This window comes from Mastigoproctus giganteus, chromosome 8, assembly GCF_048544385.1.
Source record: "Mastigoproctus giganteus isolate SK-2022 chromosome 8, ASM4854438v1, whole genome shotgun sequence".
NCBI classification, from domain to species: domain Eukaryota; kingdom Metazoa; phylum Arthropoda; class Arachnida; order Uropygi; family Thelyphonidae; genus Mastigoproctus; species Mastigoproctus giganteus.
In genome coordinates this window covers 208827432-208841593 of record NC_143582.1, presented here as the reverse complement: position 1 = coordinate 208841593, position 14162 = coordinate 208827432, and the positions used below count along the sequence as shown (strand labels likewise).

The 14162-nt window shown below is 38.6% G+C and overlaps 1 protein-coding gene across 1 annotated transcript in view; it reads right to left on the bottom strand.

The window, feature by feature from the left end:
• The window catches only part of LOC150082234 (angio-associated migratory cell protein-like), a 58038-nt gene extending 43895 nt beyond the window's left edge, over window positions 1-14143 (bottom strand). The window contains exon 1 of the mRNA XM_090380455.1: window positions 13970-14143. The gene's annotated coding sequence lies outside the window, so the exon portion shown is untranslated. The remainder of the gene's footprint in view (window positions 1-13969) is intronic.
• Window positions 14144-14162: the final 19 nt, after the last annotated feature.

The following is a 14162-nucleotide window of genomic DNA, read 5'->3' as shown; positions in this document are numbered from 1 at the left end:
CTACTGTACAAACTGAAGCAGAATGGTATTAAGGGTAAGTTGCTACAATGGATAAAAGGATGGTTGAGTGGGAGAAGACAGAGGGCAGTAATCAATGGGTGCTGCTCTTCGTGGACTAATGTTATTAGTGGAGTCCCACAGGGTTTGGTGTTGGATCCACCGTTGTTTTGTATATTTATTAATGATATTGATGAAGGTACATCAGGCTTAGTGTCAAAGTTTGCAGATGACACAAAGGTTGGCAGAGTTGTTAATGACAGTAATGGCAGTGTGTTACTGCAACAGGATATAGAAAATTTTGGCAGATGGGCTGAGAAGTGGCAACTGAAGTTTAACATTGACAAATGCAAAGTACTGCATATGGGTAGAAGTAACCCCAGAGAAAAGTACCAACTGTGTGGTACTACATGTAAGGTGGTAGAAAATGAAAAAGACCTGGGAGTAATTGTGCAATCAGATATGAAGTTTTCTGAGCAATGCAGACAGGCTGCAAGGGTAGGTCATCGGGTGTTGTCAATGATATACAAGAATTTTGCTAGCAGGGAAAGGTGATTCTCCCTCTGTATAAGGCAATAGTCAGGCCACACCTTGAGTACTACGTGCAGGTCTGGAGGCCTCATTTTAAGAAGGATGTAGATTTGCTTGAATATGTACAGAGAAGAGCAACAAGACTGGTGAGGGGAATGATTTTTTTTTTTTTTTTTTTGGGTAGTTGTTGGTGCATCGGCTTCTGCGGCCATAATGCACCTCCTAAGGTTTTTGCAGTACTTTGATCCAAGCCAGAGGCGGGATTCGAACCCGCGACCTTTGGGTTGCCAGGCAGGCACTTTACCCACCCGGCTAGCCCGGTCGGCGGTGAGGGGAATGAAGGGATCCTCTTACCGAGAGAGGCTTAAGTTCTGCAAATTGCAGTGGCTGGAGACTAGGCACCTGTGAGGTGATCTGATTGAGGTGTATAAGGCCTTGAATTGGATGAGCACACTGAATTCTGATGGGATTCTTCCACTTGTTCAGAGTACGAACCTAAAGGGAGCATAAATTGAAATTGAGGAAGGACTTAGGTAGAATAGATGTGTGGAAATTTGCCTTTAGCCAGCGTGCGGTTAATTGCTGGAACAAACTTCCATCTGTCGTTGTGGAAGTTGATAGGTTAAATAAATTTGAGGAACTGGACAAACATTTAGAGAGGATTGTTTTGTAATTTTTTTTTTTTTGGCTGATGCTGCATAAGCTCATACACTTTCTTTCCTGCATCACATGCCACTACTACTACTACCTCTCAGCCCACCTGCTCAACTTTTCTAGATCCTGTTGCAGCAGCATACTGTCATTAACAACCCTGCCAAACTTCATATCGTCTACTAACTTGGTCATTAAGCCTGATATACCATCATCAATATCATTAATAAATACAGAAAATAACAATAAACCCAACATTGAACCCGGGGGAAATCCACTAATAACATTAGTCCACGAAGAGCAGTGTCCACTGATTACCACTCTCTGTCTTTTTCCAATCAACCATCCCTTTATCCATAGCAGCAATTTGTCTCCAATGCCACATTGCTCCAATTTGTGCAGCAGTCTTCCACGTTGTTGTTATTTGGTTTTTAGGAGAATTAGCAACTAAGGCCATATTGCTCCAGGGATATGCGTTGGTCATTCCCTGACCTTTCCACATCCTCTGTATTGGTGGTCACGGGCTCGAACCCCGGTCTAATCAAGAAGCGTGTGTTATTCACTGATGCTCCTGCCGACCTGGCTACGGAGGAACCAATCTTCCATGTGCAACAGTATCAAAAGTCTTCCTAAGATCCAAATATATGATATCAAAATTATTCTTTGCATCCAGTTCTTTGTGACCACATCATAGTATACAAACAAATTGGTCAGACAAGACTTCCCCTTAACAAACCCATGCGGTGCCGGAGCTATAACTGAAGTCTTGTCAAGATGAGCCTGCACTGCTTCTTACACCAGTGCCTCCATTAATTACCCTGGAACAGAAGTTAAACTAACAGGTTTCTAATTACCTGTGTCTCCCTTTGATCATCCTTTGTGGATTGGGGTCATATCTCCAGTCCATGGGTACATCCCCTGAGTCCAGGGAAGCTCTCATAATTAATGGTTAAGGGTTTGCTTACTTCCTTTACTGCCTCCTTTAATATAACTGGATAGATTCCATCCACCTCAGATGCCTTTCTTATGTATCTTCAACAATTTCTCCTCCACTTTACTCTAAATTATTACAAAATTATCTAGCTTACTGCTAGAGTTTAATACATCTCTGGCATTCCCCTCCCTGAAAAACTCCTCATGTGTGGATGTAGATGCAAAATATTCATTTAGTTTGTTAGCTACCTGAGCAGGATCATCAACAGATGAACCATCGATATTCTTTGCATCTTTTGCCAAAGTTTTCTCATTATCTGTGCCTTTGCTTGCCTAACCTTCTTTGTGACTTGATTACAGATTAGCTTATATCTACCATAGGCTTCTGTGTTGCCTGATAATTTATATGCAACACATGCATTTTTGTTCTCTGCAACGTGTCTCATTAGTTCATTTGAGATCTATTTGGGCCTAAACCTAGAACAGTATTTCTGTTGGAATGAAAAACCAACGTAGTAGCTTCCAAGCTTACTTCCTTAAATGCATAACATTTAGAATTTTCTGTCGAAAACATCATCAGTTGGTACCACTGAATAGAACTTAAAAAATCTCTGAGACCACTGTAGTCACCTTTACGAAAGCAAAAACCCTTCCATTTACTCCTGATGGTAGTTATATCTTTAAGTCAATCCCACATCAGTACACTGTGATCACTAGCACCTAGTGGTTCCTTTATCTGTAAATTTTTAATTCATGAATAATCACTGCTGATAATCAGATCAAGTGTGTTACTCCCTCTTGTTGCCTCTCTAACATGTTGCTCTAGAAAGCAATCATCCAATAAATCAACAAAAGCCTTGATAGTAGTAGTAGTAGTAGTAGTGGCACATGATGCAAGAAAGCAAGTGTAGAAGCTTATGCAGCATCAGGCAAAAAAAAAAAAAAAAAAAAATCACACCATTCCCTCCAAATGCCTGTCCAGTTCCTCCTTAAATTTATTTAACCTATCAACTTCCACAACGACAGACGGAAGTTTGTTCCAGCAATTAACCACCCGCTGGCTAAAGGCAAATTTCCGCACATCTATTCTACATCTCTCCTTTCTTAATTTGAACTTATGTCCCCGTAGGTTGGTAATCTGAACAAGTGGAAGGATCCCATCAGAATTCAGCGTGCTCAACCCATTCAAGGCCTTATAGACCTCAATCAGATCACCGCGCAGGTGCCTAGTCTCCAGCCACTGCAATTTGCAGAACTTAAGCCTCTCTTGGTAAGAGAATCCCTTCATTCCCCTCACCAATCGTGTTGCTCTTCTCTGAACACGCTCAAGCAAATCTATATCCTTCCTAAAATGAGGCCTCCAGACCTGTACGCAGTACTCAAGGCGTGGCCTGACCATTGCCTTATACAGAGGGACAATCACCTCCTTTTCCCTGCTAGCAAAATTCCTATATATCATTGACAAAACCCCATGACCCGCCCTAGCAGCCTGTCTGCACTGCTCAGAAAACTTCATATCTGACTGCACAATTACTCCCAGGTCTTTTTCATTTTCTACCACCTTAAGTGTAGTACCACACAGTTGGTACGTTTCTCTGGGGTTACTTCTACCCATATGCAGTACTTTGCATTTGTCAAGGTTGAACTTCAGTTGCCACTTCTTAGCCCATCTGCCCAAATTATCTAGATCCTGTTGCAGTAGCACACTGCCATTACTGTCATTAACAACCCTGCCAACCTTTGTGTCATCTGCAAACTTCGACATTAAGCCTGATATACCTTCATCAATATCATTGATAAATACACAAAACAACAGTGGACCCAACACCGAACCCTGTGGGACTCCACGAATAACATTAGTCCACGAAGAGCAGCACCCATTGATTACCACCCTCTGTCTTCTCGCACTTAACCATCCTTTTATCCATTGTAGCAACTTACCCTTAATACCATTCTGCTCCAATTTGTACAATAGTCTTCCATGCGCAACAGTGTCAAAAGCTTTCCTGAAATCCAAGTATATGATATCAAAATTATTTTTTTGCATCCAGTTCCTTTGTGACCACATCATAATAACCAATCAAATTTGTCAGACAAGACTTTCCCTTAACAAACCCATGCTGTGTTTGAATTATTGCTGCAGTCTTGTCTAGATGATCCTGCAATGCATCTTTAACCAGCGACTCCATTATTTTACCCGGAACAGAAGTTAAACTAACTGGTCTGTAATTACTCGTGTCACCCTTCGATCCACCTTTGTGAATTGGGGACACATTTGCACATTTCCAGTCCGTGGGAACCTCCCCTGAGTCCAAGGATGCTCTCATAATTATGGCTAAGGGTTTGCTTAGTTGCTTTGCCGCCTCCTTTAAAATAACTGGATAGATCCCATCCACCCCAGGTGCCTTTCTTATGTTTAACTTCAACAATTTCTCCTCCACTTTGCTCTCAGTTATTACAAAATCATTAAGTATCTTGCTACAATTTGATAACCTTCTTCCATTTTCAAATTGTAATAATTCCTCACGTGTGAATGTAGATGCAAAATACTCATTCAGTTTGTTTGCTATCTGAGCAGGATCATCAACAGTCGAACCATCGATGTCAAGTGGACCAATCATATTCATCCCCTTCCTTTTAGAGTTTATATAAGTAAAGAAATCCTTGCTGTTTTTCTTAGCATCTTTTGCCAAAGATTTCTCGTAATCTGCCTTCGCCTGCCGAACCTCCTTTGTGACCTGATTACAGACTAGCTTATATCTGCCACAGGCTTCTGCGTCACCTGATAATTTATATGCATCCCATGCATTTTTCTTCTCTGTCACGAGTCTCATTAGTTCATTTGATAACCATTTAGGCCTAAACCTTGAACGATATTTCTTAATCGGTATATAAAGTCTAGTAGCTTCCACGATTAATTTTTTGAATGCTTCCCACTTAGAATTTACTGTTTGTAACATCGTCAGTTGATCCCACTGTACAGAATTTAAAAACTGTCTGAGACCACTGTACTCCCCTTTACGGAAGCAAAAACCCTTTCCTTTACCCCTGACGGTAGTTACCTCTTTGAGTAAATCCCACTTCAGCACACTGTGATCACTGCCACCTAGTGGTTCCTTTATCTGCAAATTCTTAATACACGAATGATCACTGCTGATAACCAGATCAAGAGTGTTACTTTCTCTGGTTGCCTCTCGAACATGCTGCTGCAGAAAACAATCATCCAATAAATCCACAAAAGTCTGACTAGTGTGTGAGTGACCAACCAACAAGTTCCAGTCAATATCTGGGAAGTTAAAATCCCCCATTATAAGACATTCTGATTTACTGGCCCACTCTATTTCTCTGTAAAATTGTTCATTGTACTCATTCAAGTCATTAGGCCTATAACACACTCCCACTCTTATTTTTCCTTTCGCAGTGCTTATCTCACACCAAACTGACTCAACAGAGCACTGTTCATCTATATTAACTGGGTGCACTTCCTTTGATTTTATGTTTTTCTTAATTAACAGCATAACACCCCCTCCCTTTCTGTCCTGTCTATCCTTTCTGTACACATTGTACTCCCCAAATTCCAGTTCTGCATTCCTTATATCTTTGTGACACCACGTCTCTGCTATCCCAACAATATCCGCCTTTGATGTCTTGACCAACACTTCAAATTCATCAAATTTATTTACTATACTTCTAGCATTGGTATACATGCAAGCATACATGCTCCTATGCCTATTCCTTGTTACCCTAACACATCCCATATACCCAACTATTCCATGATGACTGCCATCCGTCCCTGAAACCCCCAACACCCCTCGCTCCAGGTCGCTTCTTATTCTAATAGAAGTTGTGCAAGAATCACCTTCACCTCTGCCTGCGGTTACTGTTAAACTATTAGTCTTTGTATCCCCCCAGACTAGCAGTTTTCCGACCCACCTAACACTGCCTCGATAGCATCAGCAAATATTCTTGCACCCTTTCTATTTAAGTGTATCCCATCCCTGTAGAAGCAATCTCTCCTGTTAACAAGTACAGTCCAGGCTGAAAAAAAATTCTACCCCTTGAGCCTTGCACAATCTTTCCAGGGCCGAATTGATCGACAAGGCTCTCATCATGTACTCCCTCCTATCGTGTCTGGGCAGAATTGCAGACACTTTCAAATTCAACCCTATTTCACGGCTTTTCTTCAACAGTGACCTGTACTTGTTGAATAATTCCGCCGGTCTCCTACTCTTAATATCATTAGTGCCAACGTGTACAACTATATCACCTTTTGTGCCCTTGAAAGATGATATCTGCTCTACAACGTCATCAACCTTTGCCCCTGGCAGACATACCCTGGTCCTGTTCCACCTATCCTTTTTACATAGCATGTTCCCCGTTTCCCTGACAATCGAGTCACCAACAACAACTAGTTCCTGTGGGACCAGCGCATTCTGCCTTAGGGGTTGCCGCTGTGTTGCGTGATGACCAAGTGCAAGCTCTGGCGTTGATGTGGGCAGCTGAGAGCCTGATGGGCCCCTCAATTTAGATCTTTCGAGGGCATCCACCCTGTCCTTCAAACTCTCATATAGGCCCATAACAACGCTGAGTTGTCGCCTGATTTCTTTACACTCCTTACATCGCGCACACACAAAGACATCCCCCATGGCAATATCATGTTCCGTTCCAGAGAGTTCGGCAAACATTTCACAAGTTGCACATTTTTTTAGGCTGTGATGCGTTGGAGAATTGCCCCCCCTCAGTTCTCCCCCGAGTCACAGCACTCCTGCCACTTTGTGCCCGTTGCTTTGCTGCTCTAGTCTGGGGCATGGTAGTTTAAATTAATAAAATCAATAAATTAAATGTCAATAGTATTTGAATAGAAACTATTAAATAGAAACAGTGAAGCGTATTACTATATAATTATGCGTTAGAGCTACCTAGCTACCTCAATTAAAAAATTTGAATTCCCTACCACTATATCCAAAAACAATGGCTACAAAAATGGAATGAAATAACGGTTTTACCTATCGTAAGTAAAATCCACAAAAACTCTTTATCTAAATTAAAAATAAAAAATAACCAGCGTAACTATAACTATATGACTACGTATTAAGTACAATATAAAATAACAATCATGTAAATAAAAGGCAAACACTTATCGTTTTTGCGGAGCCTGTAACTGACAGCTGTTTGCAAGTGATAGTTTGCAAGTGAACAACCTGCCAGTTCCAGTCAATATCTGGGAAGTTAAAATCCTCCAATTTAAGACACTCTGATTTACTGGCCCACTCTATTTCTCTGTATAATTGTTCATTGTACTTATCAGAGTTATTAGGCATACAACAAACTTCTACCCTCATTTTTGCTTTCCCAGTACTTCTGTCACTGACTCAACATTGCACTGTCCATCTATGTCAGTGGTTTTCGACCTTTTTTCAATAATGGCACCCTTAAGTAATTTATTTTATTTTGTGGCACACCCGCTCAATTTTCTGCCTGTTAGATACAATACGATTCTCTCTCTCTCTCTCTCTCTCTCTCTCTCTCTCTCTATATATATATATATATATAATATTAAAAAAATATGCTATATGACAGTTATTACAATAATATAACTATAAACAAAATTACAATTTACAATTAATAATACAAATTATATATACATATAATACGTTTATTCTTTACATAGAGGTACTAAATAAACATCAACTGTACATCTTTTTATAATGAAATAAATATATAAATTAAAAATAAAATCAGTTTAAGTAACTTAAACCCAAATTACGTGGCACCCCTGGAATGTTGTTGCAGCACCTCGGTCGAAAATCACTGATCTATGTCAACTGGATGCACTTCCTTAGATTTTGTGTTTCTTAACTAATAGCATAAACCCTCCTCCCTTCCTATCCATCCCTTCTGTACACATTGCACTCAAATTCCAATTCTGCATTCCTTATATCTGTGTGACACTACATCTCTGATATCCCAATATCTGCTTTTGATGTCTTGACCAGCACTTCAAATTCATAAAATTTATTTACTATACTCCTAGCATTGGTGTATATGCAAGTATATATGCACCTGTTCTTACTCTTAGTTACTCTAACACAGCCCATGTATTTACTTGTTTCATGACTTCCAGCAGTTCCTGAAGTCTCCAGAAACTTGCTTTCCGAACTGCTACTCATTCTAATAGAAGCAGTGCAAGAATCATTTCCGGCTCTGCCTAAGGCTACTTAGGCAGAGGTGGAAATGATTCTTGTTAATCTATGATACTGTTAATCTATTAGTCTGTGAACCCCCTCCAAGCTAGTAGTTTTCCGACCCACCTAACATTGCCTCGATAGCATCAGCAATTATTCTTGCACCCTCTCTATTTAAGTGTATCCCATCCCTGTAGAAGCAATCTCTCCTGTTAACAATATAAATCTCAGGTCTGGCCCAAAATCCCGACAGCTAAAATCCTGTCAGTTAGAATCCCAACAGCCAAAAATCTCAACAGGCCAGAATCCCGACAGTATCTACTATATTGTAAATATATATTAATATAATTCCATATATTTATTAGTTTTTTAGTAAGTAAAAGTTTACTATATCAGATTAATTTTGTATAGAAAGAATACAAAAAATAAAAATTTTAACGACAAATACCTCTTTCAATTTGAAGACTTTTTCTGTTACAGAAACAGTTTTAAAATACAATCGGCAAATAAAAATGGCTTAATTAATTTTCCTTTATTACATTGCATTTAATTGGTAATTTTTCAAGTTGAATTTTGGTATTTGTATAGGGCGTTTAGTAATAATTATAGGTACCGCATTGAAATGATGGCATTCAAGATAAAAAACTTGAAATAAGAATACTTTCAGAATATGAAAATTTAAGAGTAATGCATTTTGGCAGCTGCGTAACATTTGTCATAAATACCATTAGCATAACTAAAACTGTAATTATACAGGTATTTGTTATTAGCTGTACTTTCATGAATCACGGGCACTGGTAGGAAAGTACATTAGGCAGGATCACAGGCACTGGCAAGATATTTTGAAAGGGGTAACAGGAAAAAATATCCCATTTTCTTCTTATTATTATAATACTCAAAATTATTTAAGTATTATTAAGATTATTGAAGTATATTAAAACTATTATAATACATCTGTGATTTTGATATCATTAAACTGTGATTATTGTCAGTAATATGGTTTTTGTGAACTAATATATATATAATAAAATTTTAATGTTTTTAGTAGCCGTTTTGATTACATGAAAAGCATTTTTTACTGCAAAAACAGTTTCTGAGATAAAGACTAACTTGCGGCTGTCCTGGAATCTGGGCAGCACCGATAAATCCTAATATCAATATAAATATAAATCATCATACCAATACAAAAAATTGTCTGAAGCATGTCAGACAGTTACAATGATGTGAGAGCACCGAGACAAAACAAAGCTGAGTAATGAGACAACTGGAAGACTTCTATATGAAAATTATAGTAATAATAGTCTCTTGGTGGAAAAAAACATTTATAGTCACTTCCAAATAGCAGTCTCATTTTACCTGCTATTAATCTGCTGAATTTACCAAATGGCAATCTCAAATTTCTTGCTACTCCTTAGGGTTAAACTGAACTGGAAAGGTACTGAGAAAATTCTTGGACAGCATCTTCCATTTATGGTGCCTTGCAAAGGTCATTGATACAATTACAAATCCAAATAAAAATACTTATCCAAAATATAATAAAAGTCATACAAAAAGTCACACCTATTAGGCAGGCGAAGGCAGATTACGAGAAATCCTTGGCAAGGGATGCAAAGAAAAACAGCAAAGAGTTCTTTACTTATGTAAACTCTAGAAGGAAGGGGATGAATCAGATTGGTCCACTTGATATTGATGGGTCAACTGTTGATGATCCTGCTCAGGTAGCTAACAAACTAAATTAATATTTTGCATCGACATTCACACATGAGGAGTTATTCAGCAAGGGGAATGCCAGAGGTGTATTCAACTCTAGCAGTAAGCTACAGAATCTTGAAATAACTGGGAGTAAAGTGGAGGAGAAACTGTTGAAGATAAACACAAGAAAGGCACCCGGGGTGGATGGGATCTATCCAGTTATATTAAAGGAGGCAGCAAAGGAAGTAAGCAAACCCGTAGCCATAATTATGAGAGCTTCCTTTGACTCAGGGGAGGTACCCATAGACTGGAAATGTGCAAATGTGACCCCAATTCACAAAGGAGGATCAAAGGCTGACACAAGTAATTATAGACCTGTGAGCTTAACTTCTGTTCCAGGAAAATTAATGGAGGCACTGGTTAAAGAAGCACTGCAGGATCATTTAGACAAGACTTCAGTTATAGCTCAGACAGCATGGTTTTGTTAAGGGGAAGTCTTGCCTGACCAACTTGATTGGATACTATGATGCAGTCACAAAAGAACTGGATGCAGGGAATAACTTTGATATTATATACTTGGATCTTAGAAAGGCTTTTGATACTGTTGCACATGGAAGACTGCTACAGAAATTGGAGCAGTGTGACATTGGAGGCAAATTGCTGCTATGGATAAAGGGGTGGTTGAGGGGGAGAAGACAGAGAGTGGTAATCAATGGACACTGCTCATTGTGGACTAATGTTATTAGTGGAGTCCCTCAGGGCTCAGTGTTGGGTCCATTATTGTTTTCTGTATTTATAAATGATATTGATGATGGTATATCAAGCTTAATGTCCAAGTTTGCAGATGATACAAAGGTTGGCAGGGTTGTCAAGGACACTACTGACACTATGCTGCTGCAACAGGATCTGGAAAGGTTGAGCAGATGGGCCGAGAGGTGGCAAATGAAGTTTAACATTGACAAATGGAAAGTACTACACATGGGAAACAGCAACCCCAGAGCAACGTATCAACTCTGTGGTACTACACTGACACCGGTAGAGAATGAAAGGGACTTGGGGGTGGTTGTGCAGGCAGATATGAAGTTCTCTGAGCAGTGCAGACGGGCTGCAAGAGTAGCTCATGGAGTATTGTCAATGATATACAGGAATTTTTCCAGCAGGGATAAGGAGGTGATTATTCCATTGTATAAGGCAATGGTCAGGCCACACCTAGAGTACTGTATACAGGTCTGGAGGCCTCATTTCAAGAAGGATGTAGAGCTGCTGGAACAAGTACAGAGAAGGGCAACAAGATTAGTGAATGGAACAAAGGGGTGCTCTTACGAAGAAAGGCTTAAGTTTTGCAAATTAGTGTCTGGAGACTAGGCACCAGCGAGGTGATCTGATAGAGGTGTATAAAGCCTTGAATGGTTTAAGCATGCTCAATGCTGATGGGATTCTTCCTCTAGCTCAGAAAAATCACCTGAGAGGGCATAAATTCAAATTGAGGAAAGACAGATGTAGGATAGACGTGCAGAAATTTGCCTTTACACAAGCCAGCGGGTGGTTGGTTGGTGGAACAGACTTCCATCCCTTGTGGTGGAGGTTGATAGCCTAAATAAGTTTAAGGCTCAGCTGGACAGGTATTTTGAACGAACAGAGGGGTGAAGTGGAAGTGGGTTTTTTTTTTTTTTTTTTTGGCTGATGCTGCATAAGCTTGCTTTCTTGCATCAAATGCCTCTACTAATGCTAATGCTAAATTTCTGATATTGGAAAAAATACAATTGTTCCAAACTTTTTGTGGGAAAACAAGAATATAACTGATAAGAACTTTAAAAGACACAGAAAAATAGAATTCCCAAAAATTGTCTACAAGCAGAAAATGAGGATTTACTACATAATTTATTAGTAGTATTCCATCCATTCATTTCAATTTGAGGCATCTACAAGAAAGTGTCACAAACAAATGTTCCCTGAAACTTTTGATCTTCTGGATACTGCATAAAATATAAACAGATAAGGAGCAGAACACACACCACCTGACCACACTTATAATTTGTCTAGTTCCTCCTTAAATTTATTCAAACTACCCACTTCCAGATCTGTGGATAGCAATAATCCCTGAATAATACATGGTAGTTTGTTCCAACAATCAACTAACTACCAGCCCAAAAAAAATTTCCAGACCATCCTTCCTCAATTTATGTCCTGTCACATTGTCTGAGCTAATGTTAATGTCATCCTTCTCTGAGCAAGAGAAGGATAACATTAGAATTTCACTTACACAATCCATTCAAGCCTTAAACATCTCAGATCTCCTCACAGGTGCCTAAATGTATTTAGTGTCGTACCTCTTTCTTGGTTAAGAATACTCAGTAAATCTCCAGATTATGGGTACACCTATGTACTACCTTCTTCCTCTCTTTCTCACTTTCAGTAAGAAAGAGAGGAAGAAGGTAGTCCTGGCTGTGGCTGATGACCAGTATTTTGCTTGAATTCCCCCCAAGTCACGTAAAAACCGAACCTTTTTTCACCAAACAAAAATGACTACCTGAATACAAAAAAAACTCGCCTCAATCACAGAACTCAACTGGACAATCACTCCGTTATTCGGCCACACCCATGATGCAGTGACAAGTTGTACCCATAAAATGGAGTATAGCCGAATACCTTCTTCCCCCAATCTTGTTTCCCTTCTTTCGACCCATTCTAACAGATAAACTTCTTTCCTAAGCAAGGCTTCCAGATATGTATGCAGTACTCAAGATATAGCCTAACCACTGCCTTATACAACTGGATAATGACTTCCTTATCTCAGCTAGCAAAACTTCTGCATTTCATTGACAAAGCCTCATGAGCTGTCCTGGCAGCCTGTCTATACTGCTAAATTACCCCCAGATCTTTTTCATTTTCTACTACCCTCAATATTATACCACACCGTCAGCAATTTATTCTGGGATTACAGATACCTACATACAGTAACTCACATTTGTCATATTTTGATTTTAATTTAAATGACTCTGGACAAAAATCAGTCATGCATTCAGATCAGCATACACAAATACATACACAGAATACACAAAATCCCATAGCATCTTAAGGTGCTATGGGATTTTGTGTATTTAAAATTTAAAAATCAGACAACTGAAAAAAAAAATGCAACTTTGAGATTTTGACTAAAGTCTAAGCAAAGAGCTTTCCTTAGGCTTTAGTCAGAATCAATGTGGCCGATTGGCATTTTATTGGCACTGTAATTACTGCCGATATCATATGTTATAACATATTATTTTATTTTATTTTATTTTTTTTTTTTTTTTGGCTACAGTGAAAGTTTGGAAAAAACTTTTGTGGCCCCTAGGCAAACACCCAAGCATTACTACAGAATGTCTGTTTATTACACTTGTAAAACTAATCTCAAATGAAATATATCCCGATTTAAGAGGCAACACATTCTGGTGTGCCACACCAACTAAATTATTTTATGGTAATGTTCAAAAATCAACCCAGTTCTATGTTCATAAACTTTTAAATACCTCGTCACAAGCATTCAATAATACTATACAAATATATTTAACCCCAGGGGCTCACATCTGGTGAGTATGGGCTTAACACACCCAGGACCCTTTTACTCCGCTCTCTCTCTCAGGGTAGTTCAGAATTTTTTTTTTTTTTTTTTTCTTTTGCCTGGTGCAGCATAAGCCTCAGGCTTCCTTGCACCATATGGCTAATAATAATAATATGAAAGTAAACGTACTCGAAAACGAAATAATTAAAAGCTTGCAATTATCGTAAATGTATTTAATACCTATTATTTGTCTAATATAAAAAATCCTGAAAGATGATTCATCTTACAAACCTTTATTTAAACTTTAGTTCAAATATTAAAACGACTTTATTTAAATGCATAAATATGTTGTACACGAAACGAAAACATTTCAAAGTGTACAATGGAGTAGAATAGATTTAACCATACTTCCTATTCCTATGCTAGTTCCACTTACATCACAACGAAGTTTTCTTTTTGATAATCAAAACATGGTCATAAATTATTGGCAATTTATTCAGCATTTACTATATTTGAATTTTTGTGCTTTTCGGATTGTTCACATAAAAACAGAAAATATCATAACACTCCACAACAACAAACTTTTATAAATAAGATATCCAACATAACAAACAAATTATGCCATGACT